General features: G+C 45.7%; 1 long non-coding RNA gene across 2 annotated transcripts; it reads left to right on the top strand.

Moving 5' to 3' along the window:
* Nucleotides 1-30: 30 nt before the first annotated feature.
* LOC104865347 lies at nt 31-5,456 on the top strand. Of its 2 annotated transcripts, XR_781127.2 has the most exons (4): nt 31-552; nt 642-803; nt 1,245-3,937; nt 4,034-5,456. It is a non-coding gene; the product is annotated as an uncharacterized LOC104865347 (long non-coding RNA). The 2 variants fall into 2 exon arrangements; XR_781126.2 differs by having other exon boundaries at nt 72-552; nt 1,245-5,456.
* The last annotated feature ends 725 nt before the right edge of the window (nt 5,457-6,181 follow it).

Genomic DNA, 6,181 nt, shown 5'->3' with positions numbered 1-6,181 from the left:
GAAGGGAGAGGAGGAGAGAAAGAGGGAGAGGGCATTGTTTGAAAAGAGCCATGGGCTTCTACCAGGGGTACAGGAGGACCCCACAGCCCAGCCTCACTGACTCCTCCCCCTGCTCCAATCCCCTGCCCAGGCCCCACTGGTGAGCGCATCAAAGGCTGAAGGTCAGAAAGCTGTGACAGAGCAACTTCTGGGGCAGTGAGCGGTGCAGAGAGGAGACAGCAGGTCTGAGAAGTGGGGCCCAAGCTGCTGAATGAATGTAGGGACAGTGGCGCTGGCAGATCTGGGTTCGGGCTCTCACCCAGCAGGAGGAAACGCACAAGTTTGGGGGCCTCAGGGAACGCAGAACCATATGCCGTGGTTCCCCATGGAGGACACCAGGCACACAGCAAAAAGTCAATCATGCGGCGAGAGCTGCAGGAGAGAGGGATGAAGGGGACCTGCAGGTGCAGACGTGGAAGCCTGAGGGCCAGATGTCCGCGAATGCCCATCACCCTGCATGGCTCTCATTTCTCATCTGGGCTTGGTGAAGAAAGGAGGCTCTGCAGATCTCAGGTGAGTCTCCCAAGGCCGGGGAGTGATGGATGTGGGATCTGAACCTGCAGCTACCTGCACCTGAAGCTTATGAGTTTCCCATATTGCAGGATAAACTCCTCTGCGCATGAATGTCATGGTTCATACAGTTCTAAGGCAAACGTGGCTGCATCCTGATGCAACTGGGGCTCCGAAGTACCCCAAAGTATGCACCTGAACACAGAGGGACTTGAGCTAAAAAAAAAAAAAAAAAGATTGAGAGAGCTTCAGAAGTGAGTTCTCCCTGCCTTCCTGTCTCCCTGGATTTCTCCCCCAAAGTGAATCACAGAAACCAGGTTCCTCTTCCCCAAGGTGGATCATAGGAACTAAAAGCCTCTCCTTCCAAACCAGGCTTAATACCTAGGAAAGTTGTCCCTCCCTTACTGCCTCAGTGTATTCCTCACTGTAAGGGGCTCCTACCCTATTCCAAGGAGGACCGAGACAGGGCTGCTGTGCAGAGGGGCCAGGAGGATCCTGATGGGTCCCCTCGGTCTATGGTCATCGGATCAGACCCTTTATCCAGCCACAGAACTGCGCAGCTATTCGGCCAGCCTAAGTTTGAAAATAGTTCCCTGGATCTTTGACTATTCCTTTATAAAATCTCCACTGTCATGTAAAACTCTGAGTAGATAAACTTGTTATGCCTTTCTCTTGTTACTCTGTCCCTTGTTTAGGAGCGTGGCTCTGACCCTCATGATGGAAGAGGAAAGTGTCATACCTTTCCAGTCCTACACAGCCATTAATATGCTTTATTTTACAAAGCATTAACAAAACCATCTCTTCGGTGCCAAATTCAGAGCTCCAGGTCCTGGAAGAAGCAAGTTGTGATTCATTTAGTAACCCCATTGGTGTGCTTCAACATTTGAAATAAAATGGGCAAAGTGCTTTTGTGTGCTATAAAAGAAGCAACAGCTGGAGAGCATAAAAAGGCTGCATTGTAAAATGCACTTCTATTTATAATTATTGGCATTTGCGCCTTAATGGAAAATGAAAATCCTAAGGCTTAATATACCGAATTCCTCTCGAGAGAGAGCTAGTGGTAAATCAAACCTACCTTGGCAACCTGACTCCATTCTTGAACTGCCTGAGTTTCCAGTGGCCCTGAAATCTTTGAGATGATTTGGACCTCAAGGGACTCTCCTTCTCTTTCTTAATTAAGAAGTGACTCTTTGGCTCCCTCCTACAAGAAGCTTTTCCTGCCTGGTGCAGCCACCAGTGATTTGCCTACCAGAGGGCTGTGCCTATTTTTGCAAAAGGCATGTTTTCAAAGGATAATTACATTTTTTATTGCCTGTTCCTCCAAAAACAAGTTACAAAGGGCAAGATGCTACCCCCATTTGAAAGACAAGGAAGCTGAGTCTGAGAGACATTTAAGAGGCTTCTCCAATAAGGCCACACAGTGTGATAATGGCCAGGGCAGAGCTTGAAGCAGGAGGACTAATGTGGCCACACACCCTGTTTCTCACGGGTCATCTCAGGACTGCTTCCTGTAGCCGTGTAATTATTAATAGCACCCCGTGACAGCCTGCAAAGAGGCCCGGTTTGAACTGTAAATATAAAAGGTGAGAGGGCAAGGAAGATATATATATGAGGATTCCCTGGAATTAGAGTACTGACATGAACTCACAGTTCCTAAAATGTATGTGAGGGTTTGGACCTAAAAGGCTCCCCACAGCCACATGTTGAAGCTTATTTGCCAGTTGATGGGTTGGGGGAAGGGATTAGATCGTAAGGACTCTAACTCATCAAGAGGATTAATCCACTGATGAGCTCATTAGCTGAATGGACTGTTAGGAAGTGGGGTGTAGTTGGAGGAAGTGCGTCATGGGGTTGTAACCTTACAGATTTTATTCTGTCCAGCCCATTCCTCTCTAGCTAGTGCTCTCTCTTCCTGCTCCCCCTGCTTCCTGCCTTCAATAAGGTGAGCAGTTTTGCTCTGCCATATCCTTTTCATCTACTTCTGCGTAGCAATGGAGCCTGCCAGCCATGGACTGAAACCCCTGAAACCATGAACCAAAATCAGTCTTTCCTCCTTTAAATTGTCATTCTAAAGTATTCTAACACAGTGCCAAAAAGCTGAACGATGCTGTGTGTGTGTGTGTGTGTGTGCACATCCGTGAGTGTGTCTGCTGAACATACCTAGAAGCAAGGACAGCCCAGAAGCAATGCACATATCCAGCACCCAAAAACTTGCCCACTCCCCAAACATTTCCCATTAAAAGGAACCTGAGCTCTTTAGAGAAGTTGCTGACTTTGTGGCTGGAGCAGGGGAGGTATATAGAGTGCATGAAACATTTAGTTACACCAGAAAATAGTACAAAATTTCCTTTGGGAATATGTCAAAAGAAATGATTCCCACTGACTAAATTTGGGACTTTTTGAGCATCGAAATTATTAGAGATGGTAGTGAATTATAAACTACCAGGAAGGTCAGGAATCTGTGAGTCCATGCTATTGAAAGATGAAGCTAACTAAATAAAAGCAAAAAATAAAGAACTGAGGGGAGTTCCTTATGTACAGTAGACTGTAAACTACCAACTCACAAAACTAAAAGTGGTAGATTTGTAACATCATCATTTTAGTTCAAAGTGAAAATAAACCATTGCATTAGTCACTTCCCCATTCCTGAGACATACTACAGGACACCCACAACTTAAGGGCATACAAGCTTACTTGGCTCAGTTTTTAGTGGGTTCAGGCCAAAGCTGGCTTGCTCCAAAGATACAGGATGGCGGAAGGGCATGGCAGAGGAAGCTATGTATCCCCGAGTAGCCAGGAAGCAGAGAGAAAGGAGGAGCCAGCAACAAGAATGCAACTTTCACATCAGATCCCACTGACTCCCAATCAAGCCCTGCCTCCTAACAGTTGGTAAAGATCAGTTCAGGCAAAAGTAATCAAAGAAAGCTAAGTACCAGGGTAGCTTGGGATGAGTGATTGGATATCTGTGATCTATCAAAAGACAAAATTACAACAATTTATCTTAAAGGTGTTGATAGGCACTGATTGCGATTCTAGACTCAGGAAACACTTTGTTCTATAAAATAGAATCCGTTTTCCAAGGAACCAAGCAGATGTAAGTTTTATAGAAAGAAAGGGGATGAAGAGAGAAGAGGCAAAGATCATAAAATGGACTGGTCATTTCAAAGTTGTTTTCCTTGTAAGGTGGAGATGGGAGCATAGAACAATTTTTTAAAAAATGATTGCTTTACACAGGTTTTCTCCATTCCCCTGTTTTTGTGTAAGGATCAAGGCAAAGGGAATGTCATTACCATCACATGGAAATTTTGCTTTTGTTTTTCTGATTCCTCGGGTGGTCAATAGATTAACAATTTCCAGGTGGCATCGTAGAAATCTACCATTTGCATTGGTGAGTGATTCCATTTTTATCCTTAGCCTGGTCTGTTGGGGCCCAGTGTAGGTGCTTAGCCCAAAACAATGGCTTCGTGGAATTTTTATTTTGTAGATCTGTAAATGTCTCCACACAAAATGATTTTTAAATACAACAGAAAAATAGCTCCTGCACCGTGGTGAACCCAAACCATGCTTCAATGAGGTGATGAAAATGAACACCTGTGAGGAGGTGCAGCTGGACATCTCCAGGTGGGCTGACCTCAGAGGGATACAACATTGCCACAGGGCAAGCTGACAGCAGATGCTGAGTCCAGCCTCAGCAGAGAAGCCCCATGAGTGACCACGGTCTGGAAGGGAACTACTCAAGAACATCAGGTGCCTTGAGGCAAGAGCATTGCGGGTTAAAGGAGAGCCACCCTAGCATGCACCTGTAACCCAGCTGCTGCAGAAGCCTAGTCAACTTAGCAAGGCCCTGTCTCACAATAAAATCTCAAAAAGGGGTGAGGATGTTGCACCGTGGTAGAACACTTGCCTAGCATGAGTGAGGCCCTGGATTCCATCCCCATTGACAAATTCATTGGTAAATGAAGGGGACTAAAGGGGATTGGGAACTGACAGCTAAGCATAATCCTGGACAGGATCCTGTGACAGAGGAAAAAGTGCTACAGAGAACTCTGCTGGGTCAGTGGACACATTAAAATGTTTGCTAAAAGTTTAGATTCCAGTTAGAACACTAGATTGCTGTGGATAAATTATGTAGTCCCTCTGTGTGTCAGACAGGATTCTCTGGAGAAACTGATCCAACAAAGAGAAGGAAAGAGAGGGGAGATTCATTTTAAGGAGCTGACTTGTGTGATAGGGAAAGCTTGGCATTTCCAAAAGTAGGCAGACAGCTGGAAACCCAGAGCAGAATGCAGTGCAAGCTCAAAGGCAGCCTGAGGCTGAATTTCCACTTCTGGGGAGGTCAGTCTCTTCCATGAAGGCCTTCAACTGATTGAGGTCCACTCACTTTAGAGAAAGTAATCTGGATTCACTAAAAGTGTATTGATTTAAATGTTAAACTCATCTTTTAAAATGCCTTCAGCCAGCTGTGGTATTGTATGTCTGTAATCCCAGCACTCTGGGAGGCTGAGGCATGAGGATTACAAATTTGACACCAGCCTGTGCAAGCTGGCTACCTAGTGAGACACTGTCTCAAAAAATAAAAAAGGACTAAGGATGTAGCTCGGTGTAAAGACCCTGGGTTCAATCCCCAGTACCACCCCCCCAAAAAAAAATCCTTCACAGAAAATATCAGTACTAATGTTGGATCCAGTAACTGTATGCTATGGGCCAGATAAACAGACACATAAAATTAACCAAAACACCATATGTTGAACCAAAGTAGAAGAGATGGAATTCTCTGGGCTTTCCTGTCCACAATCTTTAGTGGACAAGTCATTAAAAATTACTTCCTGGGACTGGGAGCCGCCATCACTCCAGCACCAGGAGGGCTGCCTGGGCCCTGATCCACCGTGGGAAAGATAGCCATGCCTTCCCCCACTGGGAGCCGCCATTGCTCCAGCACCAGGAAGGTAGCCACACGGGTGACCCTGAACCCCCACAACTCCCCTACACCCCCTCACAGCACACTCTCAGACCTCCTGATTGAGCCAGTCTTTGGACCCACTCTGCAGAAGCAGACGTGGTCATAGAGGGTATTTTTCTGAGTTCCCAACATTGAATATCTTTAAAGAAAAGGCGTGGGAAACCTGTAGTAGAACAGTGTGGAGTTCAACCGTTCAGAAGGTTGGGGAACTCAATCTGGGCCTTGCAGCCCGAGGTCAGTCTGCATCATGGGGTTCAGCCATCAGCTAACTGAGATCAGGGGTCTTCCATCCTCGCTCTGTCTGAGCCATTAAATGGTTAATATACTATATTGAAAAGTTTGTTCACTGCAGACATGTTTTGGACTGCTTCTTGATTTCAATTTAATTCAAATGGTTTAAGGGTGATAGACTAGTGACTACCACAGGTGGTCAGTTTCCAAGTTGTGCTTGATCGTATTGTGTTGCTGGTTGGGATAAAGGATTGTGGTGGATTCGATAAGCTGTTTTCTCTGAAGTTACGGAGATGAGAATGTCTGTGGGTCGTTAGAGACCCAGAAGCTAGGGAGCAACTATACCAGGAAGATTTGGGTGATAACTCAGAGATTAATCCAAGGACAGCTGGACAACAAAAATAAAAATGAGAAAACACTTAAGCAAGACACAAAGACAGA

This window comes from Fukomys damarensis, unplaced genomic scaffold (genome assembly GCF_012274545.1).
Source record: "Fukomys damarensis isolate Sample0158 unplaced genomic scaffold, DMR_v1.0_HiC HiC_scaffold_22, whole genome shotgun sequence".
Classification (NCBI taxonomy): domain Eukaryota; kingdom Metazoa; phylum Chordata; class Mammalia; order Rodentia; family Bathyergidae; genus Fukomys; species Fukomys damarensis.
This window is presented reverse-complemented; position numbering and strand designations above follow the sequence as displayed.